Genomic DNA, 15,568 nt, shown 5'->3' with positions numbered 1-15,568 from the left:
GGGAGCTAAAAAAGATAGCGGAGAAAAATGCGAAAGAGAAAGAAACCACTCAGATTTTAAAAAAACGGATACCGAGGCTGTTTCTTCTTCTGGAAAATCTGTCGCCACTACCACCACTCTTGTTCCTCTCCTGCTGGCCTTGTACCTGCAGCTCCATTATTGAAACCTGCTCCACGGGTAGTGCAGCAGGCGCAGGTCAATAATAGTGTATGTAATTTGCAGTCCCAAAAATTGGATGAGTCCTCATCTGGGGAGGCTGAGGACTTGGACGACACTCGAGAGAAACTTCAAATGATTAGGGTGAATTTTTTGCGGACAAAGAAAGGACAGAGAGGGAAGATCAACCGATACAAAAATATACACGGACCAACAAATCAAGTGACCCAATTGATAAAAAACACAACATTATCTTATCCAACAGGTTATATAAAAACCTTCAGATTATTGCCCAATAACAAGAACATATAAATAAAATCAAACCTGGTAGCCGCATTTGCATGGTCTCAATTGCTGATCTGTCAAATCCATCTCTTCAGCACAGAGAGGACAAGTCCTTTCTCCTTCATCACTCATGGTTGCACTGGATGAAAATTCAGTAGACCAGAAAACACACATGAGACTGTCAAGTAAACATTGTATGCAAGGGGACATTATAAACAGTATAATCCATAAACTGTATCAAGAATTTAATTATCATCTACCCCTTAACGTAACAACTAACAAATTAATAAGTTTTACACAGCGCCACAGTCATTTAAGATATAATGTAACAAAATCAGGGAAAAAAACATACAGTTGAGGAATGGCAAATTTTCATATAAAAATAATGACACCAAGGGAATGAACTACATCTATAAACACAGCTTAAATCCAAACGTTAACACTCAAATTCAAATTAAAAATATAGATAAATTGCAGTACGCCCCATAGATCAACTAAACACTAATCAGAGCATAAAATCTCATATAAAAAGAGGTATAAATTAAAACAATCAAATTCAAAATCCTAACAAAAATCAAAATCTTACAAAAACCTATTTCATTGTTACACTCTATATGACTCGACATTTGTCTTCACCCCAAAATACATACGGAAATGAGACATTCTCACCTGTCTCACTAGTACTATATCAGTTATTACAATCAATAGAGTTCAAACTTTAAATCAAATCGAGCTTTACCACCTCGAGTGGGTTTTGCTCCTCATTCCAAAGCTTCCATACAACCTCCAAACTCAAGGGAGACTTTCAGCACCAACGACAAAAACGACACAAAACAAAAGTCAACGAAAGGTCTCACCAAAACCTCGAAATGGTTCGACGTCAACTTTCGAATGACGCGCAAACTAATAGTTCTTCTCGTCTCAAAGGTTTCGGCGCAAATATTCCAAAAACAAAGTAGGTTTTTCAAAAACGACGAACGAGCTGATCAGAACTAAACAGAACCGCATCAGTGGCAAAATGTCATTTTTCAAAGTGTAATGGCTGGTGTTTTCGTACATAGAAGATGAAATAAGGTGTTGTGTGGATTTCTTAGGCGGTCTCGGTTTTCACTAACAACATTGGTTGTGTCCGGAATGTCGGTATGAAGTTGGTGGTTTGTTTTTTCGGTACGACAAATATAACCTTTCGAGTTTTGATTCTTAGTGGGAATGAAAGAGGAGGTTACAAGGGTCCCGAATATACTCCTAGTGTTGCAAACGATGCACTATTGAGATTGTGGAAGAAGAGAGAAGTTTAAAAGAAAAAGTGTCATGGGGATGTGTGTTGTTGTTGGTGTGTGGGAAGAAGAAGATGATGACCAAGCAGTTTTAACTTTGTTGGTGGCTAAATTGGTCTCCATAGTTTATTATAAAATTAATAATTAATAATATATTAAAGATAGAAGATAATTGTGGCTATAATTTAATCATGATAAACTAATATTTATAATAGTAATTTTTTTCATATAAAAAAATTATAAATATGAGTATTAAGTTCAAAACTATTGACTTAAATATATTTTAAGTTTTCATCATTTTAAAAATAATATATTAAATATGATTATTTTTTTAATTAAAAAATAAATATATGAATGTTAATCTTAAAATTTTGGATTAAATAAAATTTTATTTCATATAAAGTTGTGACAAAGGCCTGAATTATACTTTTAGATTTTGAAAAGCATTTTACTATGGAACTAAGTTGAACCTTAGCACAACATATCACCCACAAACGCATGGTCATACTGAGAGAACCATTCAAAATTTGGAAGGCATGTTCAGAGCTTGTATTCTTGAAGATGGAGGCAATTTAATTGTAGTCACCATTTACCTTTAATAGAATATTCTTGTAATAACAATTCTCACTCCAGCATATGCATGGCACCATATGAAGCACTTTATGGAAAAAAACCAAATATATATAACACCACTATCTTGTTTAGGAGATTTACAGATTCTTTGACTAAAAATAATTCAAGAAACCACTAAGAAGTTAAAGATAATTAAAGAAAACATAAAAATTGAACAAATTAGATAGAAGAGTAATGTAGTTAATATAAGAAGATCATTGAAATTTAAAGAAGGCGACCATGTGATATTGAGAGTGACTCCAAAGTTAAAAATTGAAAGATCTTTCAAGACTAAGAAATACAATCCATCATTTATAGGATCTTTCCAACTAAACATCCCCTATTTATAGACCAAGACAACAAAAAGTTATATTTTTTCATTGTTCTTCTTCCTCATTCTCACAACCAAATAGAGATTAAAGGGGGGAAACTCATTCTCTCAATTCACAACACAAATCAGCATGTTATCTCACTCTCCCTTATTCAAATAGTAAATCAACAAAAAGTGAGTTCTCTCGTCCACCTTTAATTGCATGTTAGGATAGTTATTAGAATAGATTGTGGCTGAAAATTGATGATTAGAAATAATCAAACCTTGCATGCGGGTATTTTTATGGGTATTCAATTGGAAAATCAATGTTAGAACTTGTATTAGATGTGAAATTGATAGTTATATTTACAAGATATTGTGTTGTGATTCATTGGTTGACATATTATGTTCTAATATAAATGCATTTTCAGTACATCTACAAGGAATATACAACTCTCACGTCAGCAAAAGAAACACTCCAAAAGATAAAAGATTAAAAGGCATGACTCAAAGCAAAAGTGACAATGATCATCCTCCAACATGTTAACATCAGTCTCTAGAATGTTAACATCATTCTCTAATATGTTACAATTAATCTCCAACATGCGGACATCATTCTCCATCATGTTAACATCAGCCTCTAGAATGTTAACATCATTCTCCAGCATGTTACAATTAATCTTCGGCATGCTAAAATCATTCTCCAACATATTAACAATCAATCTCCAGCATGTGTACTTCATTCTCCAGTCTGTTTTGCATAAATCAAAGACAGTCTTGATTTGAATACATTAAGCACATCTCTGAGATGTCTGTGCACATAAAGGATCATAAGTCACAATCGAGAATGAGAGGCTACAGATCAAACATTCATAATTCAAAAAGTCTAGTTTTTAGTCAAACTTTACACATGACAACTGGACACTTTTTCAACAGTCAAATTAGTTGCCATCAACCTTCTTAAATCCTATAAAAGAAACCTCAAGCTCAAGGAAAAAATAAGAAGTTCAAGTGCTAAAAAATTTATCACTTACATACTTAAAAGCTTCCCAACCGTAAACAAAATATTCAATTCTATTTTCTTCTTCAAATATCAGAATCATTCTACTGAACTCTTTTGTCAATAATCTAGTCTCAAACATGAGTTAAGCATACTCAGATTCTACCAATCTATTTAAATCATCACTTTGTAACTCAAGACTATAAGTGTTATTTATTGTTTGAGTAGTTTGTAGAATATCCTTTTATGGTTAAAAGGTGAATTGTAAAATCCTCTCTAAAGATTGATAGGTGACCTAGTTGAATCCCTTTCTGGATGGAAAGAAATTGTTGTAACAGATCAAGGTTGATCTAAACAAACTTGTGTAAAATCAAGAATGTTGTAAACCCAATAACATTCTACGTTTGAACATACCCAATAACATTCTACGTTTGAACATTTAGTGGAAAATCTCATAGTTGTGACGACTGGACGTAGCCCGAATTAGGTGAATCAGTATATATCAATGTGTGATATCTATTCTTTTATCTCTATTTACTTTTAGTCCTTTTGATTATCAAGTTAAATAAATAACCTAAATTGTTGATTTTCACTAACCAATAAAGTTATTTGTTTTATGTTTTCCCAAGCAAGATCAATCTTGAGTTATTTTCTTAAGTTTTTAACAAGAAATTGAAATAGGTGAATTTACAATTCAAACTCCCTTCCTTGTAAATTGAAATTTTTGCTTCTAAGCTTTCCAATTAGGGATATTTTACTCAAATTGAACACTGTTTGATATATTAATTGAATTGTCAAAGTTGAAGTATTTTCTGCATAAAAAGATTATCAAATAGTTGAGTTGAAATGTGCATAACATGAGTTATAGGTTGAGTGAAACCAATTGATTTAAATAGCTTACTCTTAGTACTTTAATAATCATAGATGAGTGTGTGAAGTTTCATAACTTTATATCACTTTTACAATTTCTAGTGATTTTACGAACACAATTGTTGCCATATAATTACAGGGTGTGTTTCAAATACATTAGGCTAGGTTTTTCATAAAGTACCTTAGTCTAATGTATAAGAAGTTAAAATAAATTATATAGAACATTATTGAGAATGTAATGTAAAATTATGAAATAAGACATATTATGCATATTTTCTTAAATACTTTTATAATAAAATAATACTTCATAGTATTGAGCGGAATTTTATTATAAATTCAACCCCTACTGTAACTAGAATGATTGGGACATCGATCATCGTTATTAGACAATAGGTTACAATGGGATAGACTTTCTCATACTGAATCCAATATGTGGAATAGACTATACAACTTTCACATTTATATATATATATATATATATATACACACACACACACACAATTATAGTATAAAAATAACTACGTATCCTTATTAATATTCTATTATGCCTAAGTCCAAGTATTTAATGCAATTGTAGTTGAATTAAATAAGTTAATAGAGTTATGTAATTATTTTTATAATGCGCAAATTATAGAATTCAGTTATTAAATATTATGCATTTAGGTCTCAGGTAACCAAGATAAGGGGAAAGGAAAATCAACTTAGAAGGATTATGTAGAATTTTAGTGGATGTTGTATTAGACATGAGATTGTCGAGTTTATGTTTTATGTTTCGTTAATGTCTACACTTGATTATCCGATACATTAACATATCATCGTATATTATATTCTAGATTATTAGTATATGGTGTTATATTTTGGTATTATAGTGGTTTGATCTATATCGGAATGCGGGTTAGGGGGTAGTTTTTTAGTCTTGTTAGTGTTGGTCTTGTGTCTCGGAAATCCTCAAGAAATCGTGTGTGAGTTTATACACCACTTGAACCTTGTTCGGAATATTCCTCACCGAAACATTGTGTGTTGATTTCACAAGCACATGAATCCTAATATTAATCGACTTATCAAAGTAGTGCGACGGAAGCATGGTCGAACTTTAGTGGACTTTGAAGAAATTGTGATCGGAAGGTGAATTGGAGCACTTTCCCACTCAAAACTTCCTAAAGAAGATTATTAAGTTATCAAATTTCATGTGTACCAAGATGATATTGAGTACAAATTTGTTGAGGATGGTAGCCTATACAATGAGCATGATTTGGTGCTACTTGATGACAAGCATTCGAATTGTTCAATCTAAGGAGTTGTTGATGGTAGAGATCATGGTGATGTTGGAAAAACCCTAATAACGTTGTGCTCAACAATCCATGTCAATTACATGATGAATAGCCAAAGGCGGAAGCGTACCTGTAGGAATTGCCATTAATGAAATCCTGTGATGATGATGATAGAGCCAATGGGTTGGGTGATCTTCCTTAACAAAACACCTTGAATACCTTGCTCTCTTGATGGGGATAGAGAGAACCAGAGAGTTTTCTCCTTTAGGGTTTTGAAACTGAATAGTCTTGTTGTGTTTGCCTTGGGGACCATTACCCCTATATATAACTATTATTAGTTATATCTCAAATTGCAGTATTTCCAATTCAGCCCCTCATTAAATTAGAAACTGCCTGGTATCTACACTATTAATTTTCATAACTATTATTCTCTTTAGCCATAAACTATTATATATTATTTGACCCCTAGTTTATTGGCTAATTATATTATGACCCTAACACACTTTATTAATTAATTACATATGTGACCCATAAATCTTACAATCTCCCACTGGTCACACATGTATCCTTAGGAGTGTGTTAGACTTTATGACGTCAAAAATGTCATTATAATTACCTTGAGTATAATCCAAATTGTCTCGTCCATTAATCATATCAGCACATGGAACCAAAGAGGCTTTCGTCATAATAAGCATAACTAAACCCATCAATGATCACCCGTACTGACACAACTAAATGACATAGACCCATTATGAAAAGTGTAGCATGAAAATTACATGAAGTTGGTCAATGCATGTCAATTTTCAACTGGTCCTACTTTATCGAATGAGATCATACCATAACTTAAATGTACAAAGTAACCAAAAACTGAATACTTTAAACTTTATTTCTGATCAGAAAGTCCAAATACAATGTATTTGTACTTTACAATTAAACATAGAACATGAATTACATAATGGACGAAACTCCCACTAAAATCAAGATTCCTCAAGCTGTAGCACACTCATGTGAGCAGTGTGCTCATGAAAGACCTTGGGTGGTAGACCTTTAGTGAGTGGATCCGCAATCATGGAGTTTGTCCTTAAGTGTTCTATGGATATCTGTCCACTTTGTACCTTCTCTTTAACAACTAGGAACTTAATGTCAATGTGCTTTGACTTGGTTGAGCTCCTATTATTGTTAGAATACAGGACTGCTGATCTATTGTCACAATACAACTTGAGTGGTCTTTCAATCCCTTCAACTATTTGCAGCCCTGTGACAAAATTTCTCAGCCAAATGCCCTGGTCAGATGCCTCATGAATTGCTACGAATTCTGCTGCCATGGTTGATGAGGCAGTAAGACCTTGCTTGGCACTACGCCAAGAAACTGCTCCACCAGCTAACAGAAAGACATAGCCTGAAGTTGATCTTAAGCTGTCTTGGCATCCCGCAAAATCCGAGTCAGAGTACCCAGTGATCTCTAACTGGTCTGACCTCCTATATGTGAGCATGTAGTTTCTTGTTCTCTTCAAATATCTCATGACCCTCTTGGCTGCTTTCCAATGGTCAAGACCTGGATTGCTTAAATATCTGCCTAAAATCCCTACTATGAACGCTATGTCTGGACGCGTACATACTTGGGCATACATAAGACTCCCTACAGCTGAAGCATAAGGGATCTTTTGCATTTCTTGAATTTCCAAACTTCCCTTAGGGCACTGTTTGAGACTAAACTTGTCTCCCTTAGCAACTGGGGTGTCCCCTGGTTTGCAATCCTGTAACCCAAACCTTTTGAGAACCTTATCGATATAGCTCTTTTGTGACAATCCAAGAATACCTCGAGATCTGTCTCGGTGTATCTGAATTCCTAATACAAAAGAGGCGTCACCAAGATCTTTCATCTCAAAATGCTTTGATAGAAATTTCTTAGTTTCGTGCAACATGCCTATATCGTTAGTGGCAAGCAGTATGTCATCAACATACAAGACCAGGAAAATATGTCTGCTCCCACTGAACTTATGATACACACAATCATCAACTGTATTCATCTCAAAACCAAATGAGAGAATTACTTGATGAAATTTATGGTACCATTGACGAGAAGCTTGTTTTAGCCCATAAATGGATTTTCTTAGTTTGCACACCATATTCTTTGGGTCTCCCAACACAAAGTTTTCTGGCTGCACCATATAGATCGTCTCATCAATGTCGCCATTGAGAAAAGCTGTTTTTACATCCATTTGATGAAGCTCCAAATTAAAGTGAGCAACAAGAGCCATGATTATTCTTAAAGAGTCCTTCGATGAAACCGGAGAGAAAGTCTCTTTATAATCAATCCCTTCCTTTTGAGTATAACCCTTAGCTACAAGACGTGCCTTATATCTCTCCACATTACCATTGGAATCCCGCTTGGTTTTAAAAATCCATTTGCAACCAATGGGTTTCTTTCCTTCAGGTAATGGGATAAGTTCCCAAACTGAATTGTCTTGCATAGACTTGTACTCCTCATTCATTGCTTCGATCCACTTATCTGAACGAGAATCTTGCATGGCTTGATGAAAGTTGACTGGGTCGTCTTCCGTCATGCCAACATTTTCCTCTACCTCATTGATAAATACTACATAATCATCCGAAATAGCATTTTTCCTTTCTCTAGTGGATCTCCGCAATGGAGCTGGCTCTTGAGGCACTTGTTCTTGAGGATCTTGAATTTGATCTGGATTTTGTTCTTCCTGAACAACCAGATCATCTTGAGTTTGTTCAATAATGGGAAAGTCAATTGGTGGAAGAATCAGTTCTGGAATTGTTACAGATTCTTCCTCAAAGACAAAATCTTTAACCTTAATCTTCCCCCCAAACTCAATATCCTCAAAGAACGTTGTCGTTCCCGTCTCAAAAATTGTTCTCAAATTAGGATCATAAAATTTATAGCCCCTTGATTTTTCTGAGTACCCTATAAAATAGCTGCTAATTGTTCGGGGTTCAAATTTCTTTTCATTCGGCCTATAAGGCCTTGCCTCAGCTGGACATCCCCAAACATGAAAGTGCTTCAGGCTAGGCTTACGCCCAATCCAAAGCTCATAAGGTGTTTTAGCCGCTGCCTTAGTTGGTACTCTATTAAGAATGTATGCTGCTGTTTTTAATGCCTCTCCCCAGAGTGACTCTGGCAAGGTGGAATGACAAATCATACTCCTTACCATATCCTTAAGAGTCCTGTTTCGTCTTTCAGCTACACCATTCATGCTGGGTGACCCCGGCATAGTGTATTGTGGGACGATTCCACATTCCTCTAGGTATTTGGCAAATGGTCCCGGACGTTGTTCACCTGAACCGTCATATCTGCCGTAGTATTCACCACCACGATCAGATTTGACCTTTTTAATTCTTTTATTAAGTTGATTCTCAACTTCTGCCTTAAAGGATTTGAACACGTCTATTGATTGGGACTTTTCGTGAATTAGGTAAAGGTAGGCATATCTAGAATAATCGTCTATGAATGATATAAAATATTGTTGACCATTCCAAGAAGGAGTTGGAAATGGCCCACAGATGTCCGTATGTATCAATTCTAAGACGTCTGTAGCTCTATATGCGCCTAATTTCTTATCTTTAGTCTGTTTTCCTTTAATGCATGCTACACAAACGTTAAGGTCTGTGAAGTCAATGGAATCTAAAATTCCATCTGACACAAGTCGTTCAACTCTATTTTTAGAGATGTGACCTAGACGTTTGTGCCAAAGCACTCCTGAATTGAAATTGTCAATTTTCCGCTTAGTACCACGTGATTCCACATTCAAGGTTTCATTATAGTTAGCCACAGTTTCCAACAAATAAAGATTATCATAACTAGAAAGTAAACCGGTTCCAACAACATTCGAATTTAAAGACAAAGTAAATTCTTTATTCCCGAATGAACAATAATATCCTGATTTGTCCAAATAAGAAATAGAGATCAAATTCCGTCTAAATGACAGTACAACAAAGGTGTCTTTTAAATCCAAATAATGACCGGAACTTAATAATAATCTAAATTTTCCTATGGCTTCAACTTCTACCTTCTTCCCATCTCCTACATAGATGCATCTTTCAGTATCACTAGGCTTTCGGAAGTTCAGGCAACCCTGCATTGAAACACTGATGTTAGCAGTTGCACCAGAGTCTAACCACCAAGTGTTTCCAGGTACTGAAGCTAAATTAACCTCAGAACAGACCAAAGACAGAATCATACCTTTCTTAACACGCCAAGCGTGATATTTGGCACAATCCTTCTTCACGTGTCCAGAACTCCTGCAGAAGAAGCAGTTGTTATCCGTAGTCTGCTTCTTTTGTTCTGGACCCTTAGCAGCAGCTTTGTTCTTGGGCTCCTCAATTCTTTTCCTTTTGCCCTTGTCTCTAGAGATGCTAGTAAAGTGAGCACTTTCAGTCCTATCTTGCTTCAGCCTGTCCTCTTCTTGCGCACATAATGAAATGAGCTCATTAAGAGTCAATTTCTCCTTTTGACAGTTATAAGTCACCTTAAACTGACTGAATTGCGAAGGAAGAGACAGCAATACTAAATGAATGAGTAAGTCATCTGACAACCCAAGCTTTAGACCTTTAAGTTTAGAAGCAATGTTGGACATCATCATAATGTGCTCTCTTATATTTCCCTTGACTTGATACTTCATGGAGATTAAATTCTGAAGCAAATAACTTGTTTCAGCCTTATCACTTTTTACAAAGCGTTTTTCCATCTCAGAAACGAAATTTTTAGCTGTATCTATCTCATCCGAGACAGCACCTCTAAAGACTTCAGGAATGCAACGCTTTATGATCATAAGACTTATGCGATTTGAGCGATCCCATTTCTCATACTCTAATTTTTCTTCAGAAGAACTAGAGTCCTTAGGAGTAGAGGGTCGATCAATTCTTAATGCAAGGTCTAGATCCATGCAGCCAAGAACAATCAAAATGTTCTCTTTCCATTCCTTAAAATTTGTCCCATTAAGGACAGGAATAGAACTCAAATTTGCAGATATGGAAGCAACCGATGCTGTGAATTAAATAAAGAACGAAACTTAGAAACTCACATTATAGGAAAATAAATCAATAAATAAATAAATACATATGTTCAAATCATGGAATTTAACCCATCTCAAGATACCCAGTGCACCATTGATGTCAAGTCTTTGGACAGTAACACCAACTGCTAGTGGTACTCTTGTTGCAACGATCAAATATTGACAATAAGACATGTCAAACAATAAACCTTCCTTTGGGCCGATTTACTGCTCACATGTATACCAAATAATTGTCACACATTTATCATCGCAGGTGTACCATGTAATTCTGCCAAATATTAACATTCCTTTGGGTAATTTTTCAAACACGTTAAAAATATGGATTCCATAATATATATATCAAAATTCCCAAATTCCCAAATTACAAACCCTAATTTTTCAAACACGTTAAAAATATGGATTCCATAATATATATATCAAAATTCCCAAATTCCCAAATTACAAACCCTAATTTTTCAAACACGTTAAAAATATGGATTCCATAATATATATATCAAAATTCCCAAATTCCCAAATTACAAACCCTAATTTTTCAAACACGTTAAAAATATGGATTCCATAATATATATATCAAAATTCCCAAATTCCCAAATTACAAACCCTAATTTTTCAAACACGTTAAAAATATGGATTCCATAATATATATATCAAAATTCCCAAATTCCCAAATTACAAACCCTAATTTTTCAAACACGTTAAAAATATGGATTCCATAATATATATATCAAAATTCCCAAATTCCCAAATTACAAACCCTAATTTTTCAAACACGTTAAAAATATGGATTCCATAATATATATATCAAAATTCCCAAATTCCCAAATTACAAACCCTAATTTTTCAAACACGTTAAAAATATGGATTCCATAATATATATATCAAAATTCCCAAATTCCCAAATTACAAACCCTAATTTTTCAAACACGTTAAAAATATGGATTCCATAATATATATATCAAAATTCCCAAATTCCCAAATTACAAACCCTAATTTTTTAAACACGTTAAAAATATGGATTCCATAATATATATATCAAAATTCCCAAATTCCCAAATTACAAACCCTAATTTTTTAAACACGTTAAAAATATGGATTCCATAATATATATATCAAAATTCCCAAATTCCCAAATTATAAACCCTAATTTTTCAAACACGTTAAAAATATGAATTCCATAATATATATATATATATCAAAATTCCCAAATTACAAACCCTAATTTTTTAAACACGTTAAAAATATGGATTCCATAATATATATATCAAAATTCCCAAATTCCATCTTAAAACAAAGACAATAACCGAATTTCATCATGAATTAAACATGGTAGGCTCTGATACCAATTGTTGGAAAAACCCTAATAACGTTGTGCTCAACAATCCATGTCAATTACATGATGAATAGCCAAAGGCGGAAGCGTACCTGTGGGAATTGCCATTAATGAAATCCTGGGATGATGATGATAGAGCCAATGGGTTGGGTGATCTTCCTCAGCAAAACACCCTGAAGACCTTGCTCTCTTGATGGGGATAGAGAGAACCAGAGAGTTTTCTCCTTTAGGGTTTAGAAACTGAATAGTCTTGTTGTGTTTGCCTTGGGGACCATTACCCCTATATATAACTATTATTAGTTATATCCCAAATTGCAGTATTTACAATTCAGCTCCTCATTAAATTAGAAACTGCCTGGTATCTACACTATTAATTTTCATAACTATTATGCTCTTTAGCCATAAACTATTATATATTATTTGACCCCTAGTTTATTGGCTAATTATATAATGACCCTAACACACTTTATTAATTAATTACATATGTGACCCATAAATCTTACAGGTGACTTTTGGGCAACACTGATAACTATTGGGGCATGAGTTGAAGTATGATGGATGCCTTATATGTGGGAGATGTATATCCTTAGGATATTTAGGAATGACATATTAAGATAATTGTATGGCATGGGAACGTGATCTTTGAATCGAGTAACTTTTAGAATAATATTGGAATGAGGTTTGAGATAAATAACGTAAATTAGTTGGTGGTTCAAAATCTAGGTGAATTATTGAGGTTTAGGAGGACATTAATTAGAATTTGGTTTAAATACTAGAGGATTAGGAATACAAAGTGACTAAAAGATGTATTTGAAGAAATAATTGTTACCTTGAGAAGTAATAAACATGAGGAATCGAAGGAAAGACGAGGACATAGAAAAATTAGTGTGTGAAGATGTTAACTAAGTCTGGAGAATGGGTAAGACAAAATTAGAGTGAACCTTTGGAAATAATCTCTTAAGAAATATTTTTTGGGATTAAGGAAGAGTTATAACTTGTAAACAAGTGATACAAAATCATAAGGAAATGAATATGTAAGTAGTATATCATATGGATTTGAGGATTTAGTCATGAGATAAAGTAATGGGTTTTCTCAAAGATTATGACTTTTATTTGAAATATTGCTCAAGTAAGGCAAATCTAATTGCAAATGTACTAAGTAATAAGTCATTACATAAGTCGAAGTTATTGATGCACATGAAGAGTTTGTATGAATATTTTAGAAATCTAAATTTGAATGTCACATGGCTAGTTGGTGGAGTTCTATTAAGCCATTTGGAGATTTTATGTGACCTTAGATTTCGAATTGGCCAAGCTTAGAGTTTTGACGCTAATTTACAATTTATGTTAGGAAAATAAGAATTTACCATAGCAATTACCAGTTGATGGAACTATCCTATTTGAAGGAAGAATTTTTTTTACTGAACAATAAAAACTAAAAATTCATAGTTTAGAATAGGCACATAAGGGTAATTTCATCATTCACACAACATCCACCAAAATATACCAGGATTTGAAGAAATATTATTGGTGGCCTCGAATGAAGACTGATATTGTAAAATTTGTAGCACAATATTTGGTTCGTTAGCGAGTGAAGATTGAACACCAAAGACTAGGAGGCAAACTCCAACATCTACAAATTCCATGATGTAGAATTGGGATAAAATGTATATAGATTTCATAGTCGGATTACCTCATACGCAGGCGAGTCATGATCCGATAACGAATATAATAATGACATATAATAAAATTGAATTGTCAAATAAATATGTAATTATTACTTTCTTTGACAACTCTATTTTATTATATACTATTATTATCTTCGTTATGTAGTTGTACTTCATAACGAAAATAATAATAACATATAATAAAATAGAATTGTCAAATAAAGTAATAATTACATCTTCATTTAACAACTCTTTTTTATTAAATGTTATTATTATTTTTGTTATGTAGTTGTACTTCATAACGAATATAATAATAACATATAATAAAATACAATTGTCACATAAATATGTCATGATTATTTTATTTCATAACTCTATTTTATTATATGTAATTATTATCTTCGTTATGTAGTTGTAATTCATAACGAAGATAATAATAATATATAATAAAATTGAGTTGTAAAATAAATTAATAATTACATCTTCATTTAACAACTCTTTTTTATTATATGTTATTATTATTTTCGTTATATAGATGTACTTCATAACTAATATAATAATAACATATAATAAAATAGAATTGTCAAATAAATATATAATTATTACTTTATTTGACAACTCTATTTTATTATATGTTATTATTATCTTCGTTATGTAGTTGTAATTCATAACAAAGATAATAATAAAATATAATAAAATAGAGTTGTCAAATAAAGTAATAATTACATCTTTATTTAACAACTCTTTTTTATTCTATGTTACTATTATCTACGGCATTAGTGTTTCAGGTTATGGGTTTCGAGTTTAGGGTTCGGGATTAGGGTTTTAGATTTAGGATTTCCAATTAAGGGTCTACGATTTATGGTTTTGGGATTTGTGGTTAGGGTTTCGAGTTTAGTGTTTCGTGATTAGGGTTTCAGGTTAAGGTTTTCAGGTTTCAGGTTAAGGGTTACAGGTTTAGGGTTTCCGATTTTAGGTTTTGGGTTTTGGGATTAGGATTTAGGGTTTTAAGGTTTCAAGTTTTTGGTTTTGGGTTTAGGGTTTCGAGATTATCGTATTAGCTTTAGTGTTTCGGGTATAGCGTTTCGGGTTTAGGGTTTCGAGTTAAGGGTTGCGACTTTAGGGTTTCATGTTTAAAGTTTTAGGTTTTAGGTTTAGGCTTTCTGGTTTTGGGTTTAGGGTTTTGAGTTTCAGGTTTCGGGTTTACGGTTTCAGGTTTAGTATTTCGGTTTCAAGGTTTCGAGTACAGGGTTTCGAGTTTTCGGGTTAGGGATTTGGGTTAAAGGTTTCGGGTTTCAGGTTTAGGGTTTCGGGTTTAGGGTTTCAGGTTTAGGGTTTTGAGTTAAGGGTTTCGGGTTTTGGGTTTTAGGTTTAGTCTTTCATGTTTCGGGTATAGGGTTTCGAGTTTAGGGTTACGGGTTAATGGTTTTGACTTTAGGTTTTCGGCTTTAGGGTTTCTGGTTTTAGGTTCAGGCTTTCTAGTTTTAGGTTTAAGGTTTCGAGTTTCGGATTTAGGGTTTAGGTTGTAGGGTTTAGGGTTTCAGGTTTGGTTTTCGGGTTTAGGGTTTCTGGTTTTAGGTTTAGGCTCTCTGGTTTTGGGTTTAGGGTTTCGAGTTAATAGTTTCGAGATTAGGGTTTCGATTAAGTGTTTTAGGGTTTCAGGTATTGGGTTTTTGGTTTCAGATTTAGCTTTTCAGGTTTAAGGTTTAGGGTTTCGGGCTTAGGGTTTTGGGTTTAGGGTTTCGGGT

General features: G+C 33.5%; 1 long non-coding RNA gene across 1 annotated transcript; it reads right to left on the bottom strand.

Moving 5' to 3' along the window:
- Positions 1 to 6: 6 nt before the first annotated feature.
- On the bottom strand, positions 7 to 1,818 carry LOC140920891 (uncharacterized). Its single transcript, XR_012163516.1, has 3 exons — positions 1,111 to 1,818; positions 481 to 580; positions 7 to 166 (listed from the first exon to the last, which is right to left on the bottom strand). It is a non-coding gene; the product is annotated as an uncharacterized lncRNA (long non-coding RNA).
- Between the last annotated feature and the right edge of the window lie 13,750 nt (positions 1,819 to 15,568).

This window comes from Cicer arietinum, chromosome 6 (assembly GCF_000331145.2).
Source record: "Cicer arietinum cultivar CDC Frontier isolate Library 1 chromosome 6, Cicar.CDCFrontier_v2.0, whole genome shotgun sequence".
Taxonomy (NCBI): Eukaryota; Viridiplantae; Streptophyta; class Magnoliopsida; order Fabales; family Fabaceae; genus Cicer; species Cicer arietinum.
This window is presented reverse-complemented; position numbering and strand designations above follow the sequence as displayed.